General features: G+C 41.5%; 1 long non-coding RNA gene across 1 annotated transcript; it reads left to right on the top strand.

Moving 5' to 3' along the window:
- Positions 1-5,746: 5,746 nt before the first annotated feature.
- Positions 5,747-12,827, top strand: LOC111817685. Its single transcript, XR_002821820.1, has 3 exons — positions 5,747-5,905; positions 6,422-6,495; positions 12,317-12,827. It is a non-coding gene; the product is annotated as an uncharacterized LOC111817685 (long non-coding RNA).
- Positions 12,828-15,597: the final 2,770 nt, after the last annotated feature.

Raw genomic sequence — 15,597 nt, 5'->3', positions numbered from 1 at the left:
ACTGCAAAACAATATCAAATAGCATTTATGACTTTTAATTTATGATTGGTAAATTTTCTTCCATATTCAAAAAAAAAAGAATGATCTCTCCCCTCCTATTATCTATCTTTTATTTTGCTCTTTACTTATAATTTGTATGTCCATCTAAGGTAAATTATATCATAATTAACTTTGTCTGATTTATTTCTCTTAACATTATGGTCCCAAAATGCATGCATCTTCTGCAAATAACTAAAGTTTATTTTTCTTTGTGACAGAGTAGTACTTCATTGTGTGTAAATACCACATTTCTTTACCACGTCTGAGGAGGGACATATAGGTTGCTTCCAGAATTTAGCTATTATGAACTTTGCTGCTATAAATGTGGGCACGCATGTTTCACTGTAATATGACAGCAGTCATTGTAGGTTTTTAGTGAGAACTTCACAAAACCCAAGTCCATCCGTGTAGCTAAGTGTGCAGAAGGTTAGACTACAGTTGAGGAACAGAAAAAACAATCCCTAACATTTTCAGTTGCTGTGGGTTGGGGATCTTTACTCCAGTATTACGCCACAGAGCTGACAGCTACTTCCCTCATGTCTGTTTTCAACACAAGTGCTACGCCTGCCAATCTGGGCAGCACCCTCGAGCTGGCACTGACCACTTGTGTTGCAAAATCTTGTGTAAGCAATGTGCGTAACTGAGGCCCAGCCCCTCAGTCCTGTGACAGCCACCTGAAATAAAGATTCAGGGCTGAAACGGTGAAACCAGGTAATGCATGACAAAACGCTACTCATTGGAAGGGAGCAATTCATTTTCCTTTTTAAAATTCTAGCTCATTCAAAATTCCTCCCAAAATGTCCTTGCTTTTTTTTTCAAAGTTTTATTGATAAACAAATAGCAATGAGACAGTTTCAAATCAAATCGGAAGTATAGTTTCAACAAATACTACACTGCATATATTCTTCTTAGTGTCCTTGCTTTAATAAGCTCATAAGAAAACTACAAATTAAGAAAAACACAAAAGTAGGAAGGAAAGCCAGAAATAAATTTTATATATTTTGAACCCATATAAATTAGTTTTAACAAATATGAATGTCAACTAGACTCTAATATGGAAAAACAAATTCAGATAAGCTAACACATAGAATGAATCTTTTTCAAACACAAAGAAGTCTACAGTTTCAATTAGAAAGGCAGATATTCTCATTGCCATTAAATAATAATGGATAGGTCTTTACTGAATATTGGGTTAACGTGATATGAAATTACTTTTGCTGATGCACTTACATATTTTAGGCTAGATATGATTGAAATATAAAGCAGAAACCAGCCCCCTCTCTTTGGGCCACCAATTTCCCAAGATCATTAGCATCTTTTACCAAAGGGATGTCAATCTTTATTTGGATTTTCTCCCTGCTGTTCTGCTCCTTATTGATGCCTTTGTTCTAACCCAGGTGAACATGTGGAGGAGGTATGAGAGACTTATTGCCCACTTGTATTAGCTGAGAAATTTTGGCCACAAGTAACAGAAAATCTAAGAAAATCGCTTTTTTAATAAGAAATATTTATTATCTCACATAAGAATATATCTAGGCAAGAATGAAGGTTGGCTAGTTAGTGTCACCAGGGGTCCATGTCCTTTCCATTTTTCTCCTCTGCCATTCTCATTAGCGATAGTACCTTTGGCCAGTTTCAGGCAACACCTGCAGACACAACGGTTTTCTGTGCGTCTCTTCTTCATGAACAAGCAAATCATTCTCAGAGGTCTCCGCTGACCAGAACCGCATACAGTGACCTACTTACTTTTCTACCATTCACTGGTGGGGAAGGCGACTGGTGTCAGGAAGCACAAGCTGAGGGAAGAAGGGTGAATTACAAAGGAAGACATGGGGTTTTGTAGAAAAGAGGAAGGAGGAGCATGGATCATGGGGAAACCACACCAACGTCTATTTCACCCTGAGGAGCTGTGGGTTTCTCTGTATTCCAGGCCAAAGTAAACTTTTTGCTGCCTTTCTCAGGACCATGTACTAAACAATAACAGATTTTACGGAAAGAAAGGTATTTGGTGTTTCTCTTGCTAGAGGTCTCTCCCTGTGTGTGTGTGTGTGTGTGTGTGTGTGCGCGCACACGCAAGCACATCTCTATCTCCATGTGTCTATGTCTCTCTCTCTCTCTCTCTCTCTCTCTCTCTCTCTCTCTCTCTCTCTCTTCCCTCCCCCCTCAGCCCCTTACCTCCACAGATGCTTTGTTTGTTTTGACAGGAACCCTTCCTTTCCCTTGGAGCAGACCCCTATTCCTTTACCTACCGTGTATTTTAAGCATTTTAGGGCACAAGAGATTACAATGGATTTATGTTCTTAACATATAAACAAAGCTCTGATAAGTTCCCAATGAAATGGGCCAGAACTTTGATAGAAAGATTTCCAAAAGTATCTCCATAAAACTCTGGGAACGTTCCATAAAAAAATAGAGGATGTTAGCCAGGCACGGTGGAACACGCCTGTTATCCCAGCACTGGGAGGAGGAAGCAGGATGGCAAATTCAAGCCCAGCCTGGAAATTAGTGAGTTAGTAAGGCCCTGTCTCAGGAAAAAAAAAATAATAATAAGAAAGTGCAAATGCCCTGGCTTTGACCCCCAGGAAACAGAGATTCTATGATCAAGTATATTAGTGATGTTGTACATGCTTTCCTTCTCTTGTGAATTCAGAAGTCTCCAAGAAGTCCTCCTATTAAATTGCTCAGAGTGAATTCTGGAATCAATCTCCATGTGCTCAAATCTATGTTCCACCACTTGCCAGCTGTATAAATGTCATAAACCTCTGTTTTGTCATTTGAGACAAGTGCAGCCTAAGGTTACTATTTAATTGGGATTGCTGTTGGGTGAGATAAGCTATGCAAAGTTTTCAGTACTGTGCTTTGTATATATACTCAGTTAACAAATATTTACTTACTATATATCAACATATATGTATATATGCTATGTATATGTATATATGTAAATACTATACATATTCACGTATGTATATATGTAAATACTATACATATTCACATATGTATATATGTAAATACTATACATATTCACATATGTCAAGATCCCAGGCCTCAGAGAGCCTACATTCTAATGGAGGAGAGAAAGGACAGATGATAAAGAAGTAAATACATAAAATAATTCAGATAATGATGTTATGTTTATTAGAAAAATATAAACATATCGATGTTGTAAAACATAACCAGGAGGTGAATAACTGTCTTAGCTGAAAAAGCCAGGGAAGACATTTCTGAAGAAAGCATTTGATCTGAGATCTGAGATATGAGAATGAGCTAGTCATTCATTCAATAAATGTTTTTTCCACATTCAGTGTGTACCAAAGACTATCTTAGCGACTAGGTATAAAGCAACAGACAAGGTAGGAATGTACCTGCTCTAATGGAACTCAAATTCCAGTGTGAGAAAACCAAAGGAAAATATACAGTGTGCCAAGTGACAGAGTGCTGTAAGGAAGAAAATAAAAAGAAAAAATGTTTAACTTAAACCTTAAATTTTTAGTAGGGCTGCAGGGCTCCCTCACTGAAAGGGTGGTACATACACAAAGATCTGAAAGAAGTGCCCGCCCCCAACAGTGCGCTGAGATGGAGATTGAGACAGGGCATGGTGGCACGCACCTGTAATCCCAGCACTTGGGAGGCTGAAATCAGTAGGATCACTATGAGTCTGATCTGTGTAGTGAGACCCAGTAGACCCTGTACTAAATACAAAAAAAAAAAAAAAAAACACAGATCTGAAGAAGTAAAAAAGCCATGAAAAAATCTAAGGGAAAGGGCTGGGTGGGGTGTAGTTCAGTATTAGAAAGCATGCCCAGCATTGAGGAGCCCTGTGTTCAGTCAGGACAGAAGAGAGCAAAGATTAGAGGGAGGAGGCAGACTGGAGGAAGATAATTTTAGGCCAAGAAGCAGCAGCAAGTACAAATCTGTGCAGTGAGGGCATGCTTGATGCATTTAAGGAAAAACAAGGAGGCTGGCGTGGCCAGAGGCAAGTAAGGAAACGCGAGCTGGTGAGAACAGGGCACCAGCCATGTAGGAATAGCAAAGGTCAGGAGTAAATTCTTCCAGGCAGATGGAGCAGCAGCGGCAAAGGCCCTGAACCAGAACGAATGTCGGCCTATTCAAGCAACAGAAAAGTGGTTGGCAGAGCTGGACACACCAAGCCAGGGGAGGTGTGGGGGTGAGGCCCGAAGAGTAGCTGGGGTCAGATCACGCAGAGCCTTACAATTATAGGGCGGTGTGAGGAATATATATTAGAAGCAAGAGTCAATTTTATTTAGCTCATCTGCTGTCTCAATCCCCAAATGCTGTGAATTATGCCACTGTCAAACTCACCGTAGCAGGAAATTGCTAGTGGGTCTCCAAATTCTCTTTTCTTTTAGGTTTAAGTTTCAATTGGTCAAATCACTCCTCTTTTCAAAAATTCCTTTTGATTATGCTTTAATTGTAGAATCGACTCCATGCCCGCAGCCTGCCCAGATTTCAAGGTCTCCCCGTTATGATTCTTTTCAGGTACCCGGTTAGAGGAAACGAAACTGCACTCTGCATTACGCGATCTCGGTACATGATTCCTAACTTGGCTCATCACTTAGCTGCGTCGCTTAGCTCAGGCCAGTCCCTCCGCATGACTTCTCCTCACCTTATTCTCTGGCTACCAGAAGTTCTCTCCACTTTCAAAGCGAGCCGAGTGCCACTCTTCTCTGACCGTGTGGCTGATGGCACGGTCACTCACGTATTCCTTCAGCCATGTGCTCATCAGTTTCGCTTGTGTTCCTGGTTAGTGTGTCTGTCAGGTCACCTTTCTGCAGAATGAGTTGTCACTCCTCTCACTTCCATTAAATTGTGAGCGGCCTGAAGGCATAAGCTCCACTGTCCAGACGTAGCACCTAACATAATTGCCAGCACAGAGTAATCAGTTAAGTTGTTAATGAAATGGAATCCAAGAGTCCTTTAAGCAAAGTGCTGGGACATAAAAAGAGCGTGCTCACGTTCTCAAAGAGTTTATAAATCCATAATAGTAGCTTCCATTCTTCCATTTATCAGGTCCTAACAATGATCCCATCACTATGCATACAGCATCCCATTTAACACTCATAGTGACCCAGTGAGGGTCATGTTATAACCCTCAGATTAGAGAATGTAGTTAAGGAACTGACTTGTCTAAATTCACAGAATAAGGCGCAGGCTTTAAACTGAGGTCCCTCCTGCTTCCAAGCCTGTGTTCTTTCCATTATACATGATATCAATCAGGCCCTAGTCAGGAAAGAAACAGCCTTTGTCAGAGGAAGGGAATGTTTTATTTGTTTTGTTTTTTTCAGATGAATGGAAAAGTGAAGAAGCCAAAGCATGAATAGTGAAGCAGTTCAAAGATTAGCCAAATCAGAAAGCCATTCTCTTTTATTGCAAGGGTGACACTAGGAGAAGAGAGTGCCACCAGAGCCCAGACCCTGGGCCGCCGGGCAGGGGCAGTGAGAGCTGCTGGGGAAACTGCTCAAGTGGAAGAGGGACCAGGAAGGGAGGGGCCGTCCAGTGAGAGACTGCCAGACTGGACAGGAAAAGAGAGAAAGAAATAACCCTGCTTCTCCTGTCCCCTGTTGCTGGGCTTCTCAAGGTACCTCTCAGTGCTTCAATAGAGCAAGGGCTGAAGAATAAGAGAGCTTTTGAGAGGCAATAACTCAGGACAGCAAGAGAGGTAGATGGATCTAAGACTAACACCCGCAGGCTACCCGGAAGAAAGGACTATGAAATGAAACAGTATTTAATTTGAGGCTAGGATGAATGACAAAAATACTAAATAAAGGAAAGACTGATGGTGGCTGCAATAGCACGGGAGAGACTGACTCTTCAGAAGGAACAAAGTTATATGGATTCCTACACAAAGGTAGGTCTTTGCTACACAGCTCAGACTCCTAGTGATCCTCCTGTCTCAGCTTCCTCAGCACTGGGACTACAAGCTTGCGCCCACATGCTGGATCTTGGTGGCCAACACAGCATGCCCAGAACCCTGTTCAGGGGCTGGCTTGGCACGTGATACCAGGGACCAAACCTGGGTCCTTGTGCCTGCCAGGCAGGTTCTTACACCACCAAGCTACCTCCCTAGGCACGTAAAAGCAGGCCTTCTGTGGGTGAAGAAAACAGCAGGTATTCCAGACGCAGACTACCTAAGTATTTTCCTACAAATAAAGAGTACAATTCATTCATTTTAAAAGTCTTTTGACTCAGTAGATAAAGTGGAATATGTATATGTGTCCAATGTAAAGAATAATGAAAAATATACTGCTACTATCCAGCCTTAGAGAGTTAAACAGGCTCATCTTCTTGAAGAAACTTTTTGTGAATTAAAGGTACCTGTGAAAAATTTGCCACTGTTAACTATTTTCATCTTTTCTATTATAAGGCCAGGGATCAATCGTAGGGCCTTTCACAAGCCAGCAAGCATTCCACCACTGAGCCATACCTCCACCCTTCACTGTAAGCACTTTTAAGCATCTAATTCAGGAGCATTAATTACATTCATAATATTGTACAACTGTCACCACTGTTTCTGAACCTTTTTGATTCCTAAACAGAAACTCTGTGACAATAAGTATTTCCCCTCCCTTCACCCATGTAGTGAATAACTTCTAAATATATTAAACAATAAGATGGATTTGTAGTTAGCTAGAGGAAGAGATAGACAGATAAATAGATAGATGATACACATAAAAGATTACCAGGTGCATAGAGATATGTTATAAAAATGTTAATAATAGAATCCAGGTCATGGATATATAGGTTCAAGTTTCTTATATGCTTGAAATTTTTCTTAATAAAACATTGGCAGAGGAGGTCAATACTTAGGCCCCAGCGCCAGAGATTCTGATTTAATTGATTGGGTCTGAACACTAGATTTTTAAGAAGTGCTCTGGATCGTTTCTCATGTGTATCAGGGTGGAGACCCACAGCTCTCAAGTCCACCATGGGCTCACAGAGCTGAAGAGAGCAAAAGGGATGAGAGAATGCAAAAGGGGTGGGAAGAGCAGGTAATGTCTTGTGTTCATGTCACAGATGGGGCCTCCAGCCTGGGTTGTTAAGTGCTTTCTGTGTATAAATGGGTAGACAGATGGGCTTCATGTAAAAGAAGAGACACACAGCTACTCCATAAGGGCAGGCCAAATAGCTCCGCGGATTAAGCACAGGGGCCAGGGTTCGATCCCCAAGCCTATCATGCCAGCCTCATCCCCAGCGCGTGCTGAGACTGCAATTGAGACTGGGGGTGGTGGTGTGCGCCTGTAATCCCAGCTCTTGGGAGGCTGTAAACAGGCAGATCACTATGAGTCTGATCTAGTAGTGAGACCCTGTACACCCTGTAGACCTTTCCCTAAAATACAAAACAAAAAACGCCAGCTACTCCATAGATTATTGAGATTATAGCAATGGTCACTGTCCCCAAAATTTATTAAAATAGGACTGAGATGTTTATGTTTATTTTAAGCTTTTAATTTGAAATGCCATCCTTTGTAATATTTTCTGTAGCTTTCAACAAGGGTATCCATACATTCAGAAGGAAACTTTTAGCCTGTGATCTCCCCCAACCACTGAAAAGTGCGAGATTCACCTTCAACACATATATAGAGATGCTGTCATGCTTTACTCACTTTATACAATTCTATGGAGAAGAGATGGGTCTGTTGAGACAGAAAAAAAAAAATTGATCCTGCGACAACAGGGAGGGAACAAGAGAAAGGCCAAGGGAGGATGGCATAGTAGCCTCCTTTCGGGGCTTGGAAAATTGACAATTGCTAAGATGCATTTGTAACTCAATTAACCTATAAAAAGTATACTTGATCATTGCTTTTTAAGGAAAGAAATGAATTACCAAAAGGCAGTATCTACCACAAATCAGAGAACATATGGAAGTTTTCATTTCATTAAAACTAGTTTCACATAAAAAATTAATATTTTAACAATCCTTTACCCCTCACTGTTCACAATAAATCATCTGATAATTCAAAAAAAAAAAAGTGTACTTGATTCTCCCCAAAGAACCAATTTCCATGCTGCTAATTACAATATGCTCTCTGCAGTAGAACAATGGCTACGTTCCATAACCCTTCTCCTATCCCCAGCTACTTTAAGCCTTGCTCTGAAGTTTACTATAGTGCTTAACTTTGTTTTCCCTGCAGTAAATAATCCCAGTCCGTTTAACATGTGAAAGGAGACAGTAACTCCGTTTAACATGTGAAAGGAGACAGTAACACGAACATCTGATCTCTTGTCAGGGGACCCCAGCATGGCTCCAGTTGCCAGCTGGAGGCAAAACAGGGCCCAAGGGCAAAAGCAGAATGGCACAGAAGGAAGGGGACCAAAGGTCAATTTCAGAGCAGCTCTATCACAGGTGAGATCTAAAAGGAAACTGCTGGCTCAAAAGCAGGAAGCAAATAAAAGTTCGGGAGCCAAAGGAATGCAAGAACACACCAGAAAAGGGGATGCCAGAGAGAAAAAGAGTAAGGTTTGGGCCATAAATGAGACCAGAGTACATCAAGCTCATGCTTAGCTTAGTTGTTTTTTTTTTTTTTTTTTGTTTTTGTTTTTGTTTTGTTTTTGTATGGGGGATAGAACTCAGGACCTTGCACTTGCCAGGCAGGCACTTAGGCGGCTGAGTTATCTCCCCAGCTAAACTCATTCTTAAAAAAAAAAAAAAAAAAAGCTTTTATTTAGTTATTTATTTGGTATAGGGTCTCACTACACAGCTCGGATTTGTAATGATCCTCTAGTCTCAGCCTCCCCAGGGCTGGGATTACAGACACGCACCACCACACCGAGTTTCAGTGTCCAGGCCAGCAGCACAGCATGTGGTGCCTGGGATTGAACCTGGGTTCTTGCACTTGCCAGGCAGGTGCTTAGACCACTGAGCTATCACCCAGCCCACTAAGCTCATGCTTGATGGGAGCTTGTCCTGTGGGTCTTAGGTAAACAGGCAGGAGTTAGGAATTACAGGCTGGGACAATGAACAAGGGGGAAGAGGAGGAGAAGGAAGATGAAGAGAAGGAGGGAGAGAAGTCCCAAACATATCATCATAGACCTATTAATCGATGCTTCTTTTGATGACCCTGAGCCAAAGAAATTGCATGTGGTATCCTCTATTTTAAAAGTAAGGGAAGCATGCAAAATATTTTAGAAGTTTGCAAATAACATGGTTTAAAAATTTTTAAAGAGGTTCTTTTATCCTTGAAAAGATAACTCTCAGCTGCCAGGAAAATATACGTATGTGTAATCCCACATTGCCTCCCTCAATCTAGGTAGCTGTGGTGGCAATTCAAAGAAGCAGAGGCACGGCATCTTGACTTTGAGAAGTGTCTCTATTTCTCCCAGCTAGTGTGGCTGCTATTTTTCCTTTCTCCTCTATTTTGTAGCTGTAAAGTATATTGACATCCTTAGATGGCTTTGATACAACGTGGAAATTTGAAAACTTTCAAGGAAGGACTATACTGGGCTAGCAAAAACCCTGTGTTTTATTCACTATATCCAGGTGAAGAGACACTGCAACAGACCCAACTGAGTAGTATCACTGAGGGTGAGGAGAGGGCTTGACGGCTCTAAGGCCAAATGGTGCAGGAAAGAAGTATCCCACAGGAAAGAGGCTGCTGTTTTCAGAAATGTAAGCGTGTAAAAAAAAAAAAAAAAATTCTGGGCGGGTGTCTACCACAATCTATGAAGACTGCACAGTTCATGAATCGCAGGGATCTGAACTTATGTTTATCTCTCTTTAAGTTTCTATTTTGGGGTGTTTTCCCCCTTTCTACTGTTGTGTTTCCTTTGCTGGGGAAAATATTTACAATTGCTGCCAAACTCCTGGTGTTCCACTGTCTGCCCTCCCTCCTACCCTGCTTTGACCTCCATCCTGGAGTCCACTTGGGTGGAAATGCAGCCTATAATGAACCCAGAGTTAATCATCTGCAGGTTTCCTCTGATAAGTCACAGTATGTTTGCTGCCCTCTTTTCAAAAGTCAACAGCAGCCACAGGGATGTGCTGACAGTGGCCTATGGCATTCTGAGCACTGGCCAAGATTGGAGGTGGGGTGTTGGGGAGTTTCTCTGAACACCTCCATCTGGAATGCCTCTGTTGCCCTGAAGAACTTGTCTGTGTCTCTGATGGACACAGCTTAGAGATGCCAAAAATTGAGCCAAATTCACTGGGTGTACAAATGGCCTGACGTCAATGGAATTTGCACATAATTTAGGCCTCATGTGAGATGTACTGTCTGAGCTCAATGATCTGTCAAAACAATCTGGGAGGTGGAGATGAAAGAAGAAAAGGTGGAGGAAAACAGGAAGAAGCAAAGTAAGAGGTAGAGGAAAAGATAGAGGAGAAGAAAAAGGAAAAGGAAAGGAGGACACAGCCAGAGGCTGTGGCAAGACAGGTTCAGTTTTGGCTCCTGAGGCCAATGGTCTCTGTGAGTTTGTTGAAAGCCTCGGTGCCAAAAAGCACGGCCTTTTAAAGCACTGAATTACATGAGAGCAGAGCTGTTAAAATCAGTGTAGCAAAAATCCAGCTGGGTTTGGCCAGTGCCACAAAGTACAAAATGATGAGCACTCGTACTGCCAAGACCCAAAGTTCCCCAGATGTGGTAGCCCAAACAGTTATTTGAATATATATCCAGATTTTCATTCTTTAAAACAAGAAATCTGCTATGAAGAAATGGACATCTGCTCTTCCAGCTTGCCCTGTGTCCAGAGGGGGATTTATTATGAAGCTAACAGAGTTTAATTTTCAGAGGTCTTCACTTGCCTGGGTCCCCACAAGTGCTGGGATTTATGGAGTACTGTAGACAGAGATGGCTGGCTAAATGGTGAGTAACACACACACACACACACACACACACACACACACACTTAACAGCATTCCTGGTAAACTGCCTAAATATCTTAGAAGAAATCAGTTTAAAGCCCCAAGATTCTAATCATGATTTGTGAGTTAGTTTCTCTGATAAAATTTACTCTTATACCTATTTTTAAGCTCTTAAATTATTTTTTATAAAAGATGGGTCCAGACTATAAAATCTCAAGTTCCACAAAAATCTGAGTCTCCCCACTTCTGCCACTGTGGCCTCCTCCTCATTCACTTCTGTGAAGAGGGTCTTCTCCTTGCTCTGTGGCAGGTTACAGGGTCCATGCCCAGCTAGTGAGGGGGACACTGATTGGTTCAGAAACAAGCATGTGATCCAACATGGACCAGTTTTCACTGGAAATTTGTATGTTGAAAAAATTACTTAATTGTGGGGACACATTCCTACCAACCATCTTGCTGCTGTAAGAGGGAGAATAAAATCAGCATTGAGAAAGCAGAGCCGGAAGCCCAAAGGAAGCCAAGAAGTAGTAGTGTCCCTTGTATCCCATACCAGCTGTTTGAAAGCTAGTGTAGCTAGCCCAAGCCTTTCAGACAGATGCAATGAAGCCTTCTTCTTTACTTAGAGTTGGGTTTCTGTCACTTACAATGGAAAGTCTTGAGTAATACAGGTCCTACTCTGCTAGAAAAAGATAACTATTTTTTTTCCCATTCTGAAGATAGTACTTGGGTGTATTTCCTCCCAGTCATTATAATTATACATAACATTTAGTGTGCTCACACCTATGAAGGGCTATACTCATTGTAACCCACTGTATCTGAAAAGTATCTTAGTGAAGTACATACTGTTATTATCATGTCCATTTTACTGAAAAGGAAATTGAAGGCACATAGAAGTTAAACAACTTCAATTAGTCTGTGATTGGCTTTAGACTTTGGATTCCTGTTGCACTGTTCGGCTTGGGCCAGCTAATTTGGAATCTACATGATTTTGTGAACAATTCTTATACCAAGACCTCATCGGCTGTCACTGTTATAGATCAGATGCTCTTAGAACAAATGCCAGGCATGGGCAACATGGCATGCTTCCCTTAGAGCCAGCTAAATGTGGAAAGCACATGGAATAAAATTGATTCTTCACCAATATATGCATACCAGCCAATGGGGCACAAATCCTACTTTTCTCATCTCTCAAATATGCTTCCCTGTGACCTTTCTCCTTCAATTCATCTCAGAAACGCATTGCTCCTTAGTGTCAGTAGTGGCATTTTCTAGCTGTAGCTCATCTGTTGTCACTCCCTTTCTAACATGTTATCACAAGACTCCACTTCAGAAGTTTTCATGCCAAAGGTGGAAGAATGGACTGAGGGGTCCTGATTTTCTCAAACCACACACACTGTGTGTCCAATTTGAATAACTTCACTCTCGGTTTCATTAAGTCCCTCCTTCTTGTGCCTCTTCCAGAATAACTTCCAGGACTGCCTCTGTTTTTTCCTGCCTGTGGCTCCAGCCTGACAGCTTTACAATGATTAAAAGCCTGGCTCCTGCTGTCACCAAACCAAGTGCTTCAGACTGAAAGCCATGAGAACCCGATCCTTTCACTTTTCAACAAACATTTCTTGAGACGGAGGAAACACTAGTGATTCAGAGATGAGTAATGCTGTTCTGTCCTTCGCAAAGTAATTGGTGTAGGTTAGAGAGAACACAAGGCAAACGGCTCCCACGAGCAGAATGAGTGGACTCAGACAAGAGGGAGATGCCAGCTCTTTGAAGGGACTACAGAGACTTGCTGAAGCAGGATCACTAATGTGTGACAAGAAAAGTCATCCTGGAGTGGCAAGAGGAAGTATCGGGTGGAGAATTGAGAAGAGTATTCCAAGCATATGAAACATGCTCAAGGATAGAAAAGCAATTAAAGAGCATGGCTTGTCTGTGAAATAGCAACAATTCTGAGAGGGCAGGAGAAGAATCTAATATATATTATATATATACATATATTATATAATATATATTTAATTTTTTTGGGAAAGAAACAGCAACGAGACAGTTTCAAACCAGGTTAGTAGGACAATTACAATAATTAATACATTGCTTATTGTTGTCTTTGTAGTAGTTATTCATAGTACAAAATGCAGACATGATATCTTGTCGGGACACTATTAGTATAAATCTTTCTTCTCACTGAACTCAGAGAAAGTAGCTGTATATCTATCCTAACTATTTTGTATATACAGATTTTTTTTTTTTCACTACAAAGTGGTCCTTCATTTATATCCCTTTTCTTGGTTTAGTTTTGTCAGAGATGGGTATTCCATTGCCATTCAAATACCGTAGGTGTGTGAATTCAGCATATATACCATATATATGCCAGCTTGCAAAGTTTTTACATGCTATTAAAGAATCTGAAATTCATCTGATATTATAAAGAGCCAGTGAAAGACCTCAGGCAGAATGAACCATAATTGGGCTGGGGAGATAGCTCAGCAATCTAAGTGCCTGCCTGGCAAGCACAATGACCCAGCTTTGATCCTCAGTGCTACATGCTATGCTGGCCCCAGAACTCCAGGTGAGCCACGCTAGCCACCGAGATCAGGCGTGGTGGCACACACCTGTAATCCCAGTGCTGGGGAGGCGGAAACAGGAGGATCACTATGAGTCTGAGCTGCGTAGCGAGATCCTGTATCAAATAAATAAAATAAAAGATTTTTTTTAAAAAAAAATTTAAAACAAGAATGAGCCATCATTACATTTGCATTTCAGACAGGTCACATGACAACAGTGCCACTCCCTTGTAATAATCAGAGCCCAGCTTCCAGCCTTGAGCTTTGGGTTTGAGATTCTTCATATCAATCCAACTTTAGCCTCTGTGATCACTACCAGTGGGCTTTTTTCTCTTTCCTAAGTGCATAACACAACCTACCTTATCCTTCAGCCTGGGTTATAGCATTTCCTCCAAGGTTCTGAACACTATGTGGGTATGCATTGCAAAGAGGGAATTCCAAACTACACGGTGTGTATGTCACATTGTTGTCTTGCTGATGGGTTCTGATAAGTTTAAGGTTTAGGAAGACAGGTGACAGGGGCAATTAGTGCGAAATGGGGCTAGCATTTTGGAAAAGCTTCTTCTTTTAAAGAACAGAAGAAAATGAGAACTCTAATCAAGACAGTATCCTTTTCAATTTTCTGGTTGTTTTAAAAATACTATAGGGGCTGGAGAGATGGCTCAGTGGTCTAAAGCACCTACTTAGAACAAGCTTAGCAAAGCATCGGGGACCGCGGTTCAATCCCCCAGCACCACATGCCAGCCAGCCTCGCCCCCTGGTGGGCTGAGCTGGCCACACACACACACCACACTCTCTCTCTCTCTCTCTCTCTCTCTCTCTCTCTCTCTCTCTCTCTCAAATAAATAAAAAAAAATAAAAAAAATATTAAAAAAAAATAAAATAAAAATACTATAAAATCTGCATTTATATTTTAATAATGATACCCTTTATAGTTGATTGAACGTTGGCTCTAAAAAGGATATATTCATATCCTAATGCCAGTCTCTGTGAATGATACCTTATTTGGACAACGGGTCTTTGCAACTATAATTAAGTTAAGAATCTTGAGATGAGATCATCCAAGTGGGCCTTTAATCCAAGGACAAGTATCTTTGTAAGACAGAGAAAAGAAGAAGACAAAGGGGAAAAGCCAAGTGAAGCTGGAGGTACCAACTGGAGTTGATACATAACTACATGCTAAAGAGGAGGCACCAGAAACTGGACAAGGGAAGGAAGGATTCCCTGCTAGAGGTTTCAGCAGAAGGGTGGCCTTCAGACACCTTGGTGTCAACCATCCAGCCTGCAATAGAGAATCGCTCTCTCTTGTTTTGAGCCACCAGGTTAATAATAATTTGTTACAGCATCCCTAGAAAGCTCATACATTTTCTTTTAATAGCCTATGTTTAACAGTTATTTTTTAGAGTTATATATAAGTGCCTGTAATGGTATATAATGTAAACCAACTTGGACAAGGTAATTCAATCCCTCAGAGCCAGATGTTTTTTAACCTAATCTCATTCTCACAGAATGTCAAGATAATAAAATACGTAAAACTATGTAACAGACAACTGACAAAGGACAGTTGCTCAAAGATTTATCCATTTGAGACCAGTACTCAAAACATACTACAGACGCCCTATGGAAGCAAGGCCTTCCAGCTGAGAGCTGGGGTAATAGACATGCAAAGCCCAGAGCCCGTGTCAGAATCTCTTTTGCATGTAACCGCTTACACCATCTGCTGTCAGGCCTTGTTTCTCACCAGCTAACCACTGCCCTCTCCCCCAACCTCCTCTACTTCCTGTTTACGTAGATAGCGGCTTCCTGGCCAAGGGAACTGAACCCTTTCGGTCAGACTACTTTTTCCCTGGACCTATGCCAGGAATACCTTCTTTGCTCTCTCCTTTTGCAAACTGCATCCCTGAGTGATTTCCAGCTAAGCAGCTAATCCTCTTCCTGGCTATGGGACTGAATATAAGGAATAACATTAGGCATTATAATATATCAGGCATTATGTATGAGGAAATTTGTCCATTCCTGCTTGACTTGGCACCTCCAAACTTTGGCTACTAGTGCTTTTCAAATATAAATGTACCGCTTAGGATGCTTCCGTCCTCAGTCCTAGCCCTATCCTGTGGGGAAAACTGGTTAGCAGGACACCAATAGGTGAAACTCAGCCGGGACATGAAGTTGGGGAAATTGTTG

This window comes from Octodon degus, unplaced genomic scaffold (assembly GCF_000260255.1).
Source record: "Octodon degus isolate 3935 unplaced genomic scaffold, OctDeg1.0 scaffold00067, whole genome shotgun sequence".
Taxonomy (NCBI): Eukaryota; Metazoa; Chordata; class Mammalia; order Rodentia; family Octodontidae; genus Octodon; species Octodon degus.
Note: the sequence above shows the minus strand (reverse complement) of the source record. Positions and strands in the feature narration are given on the sequence as shown.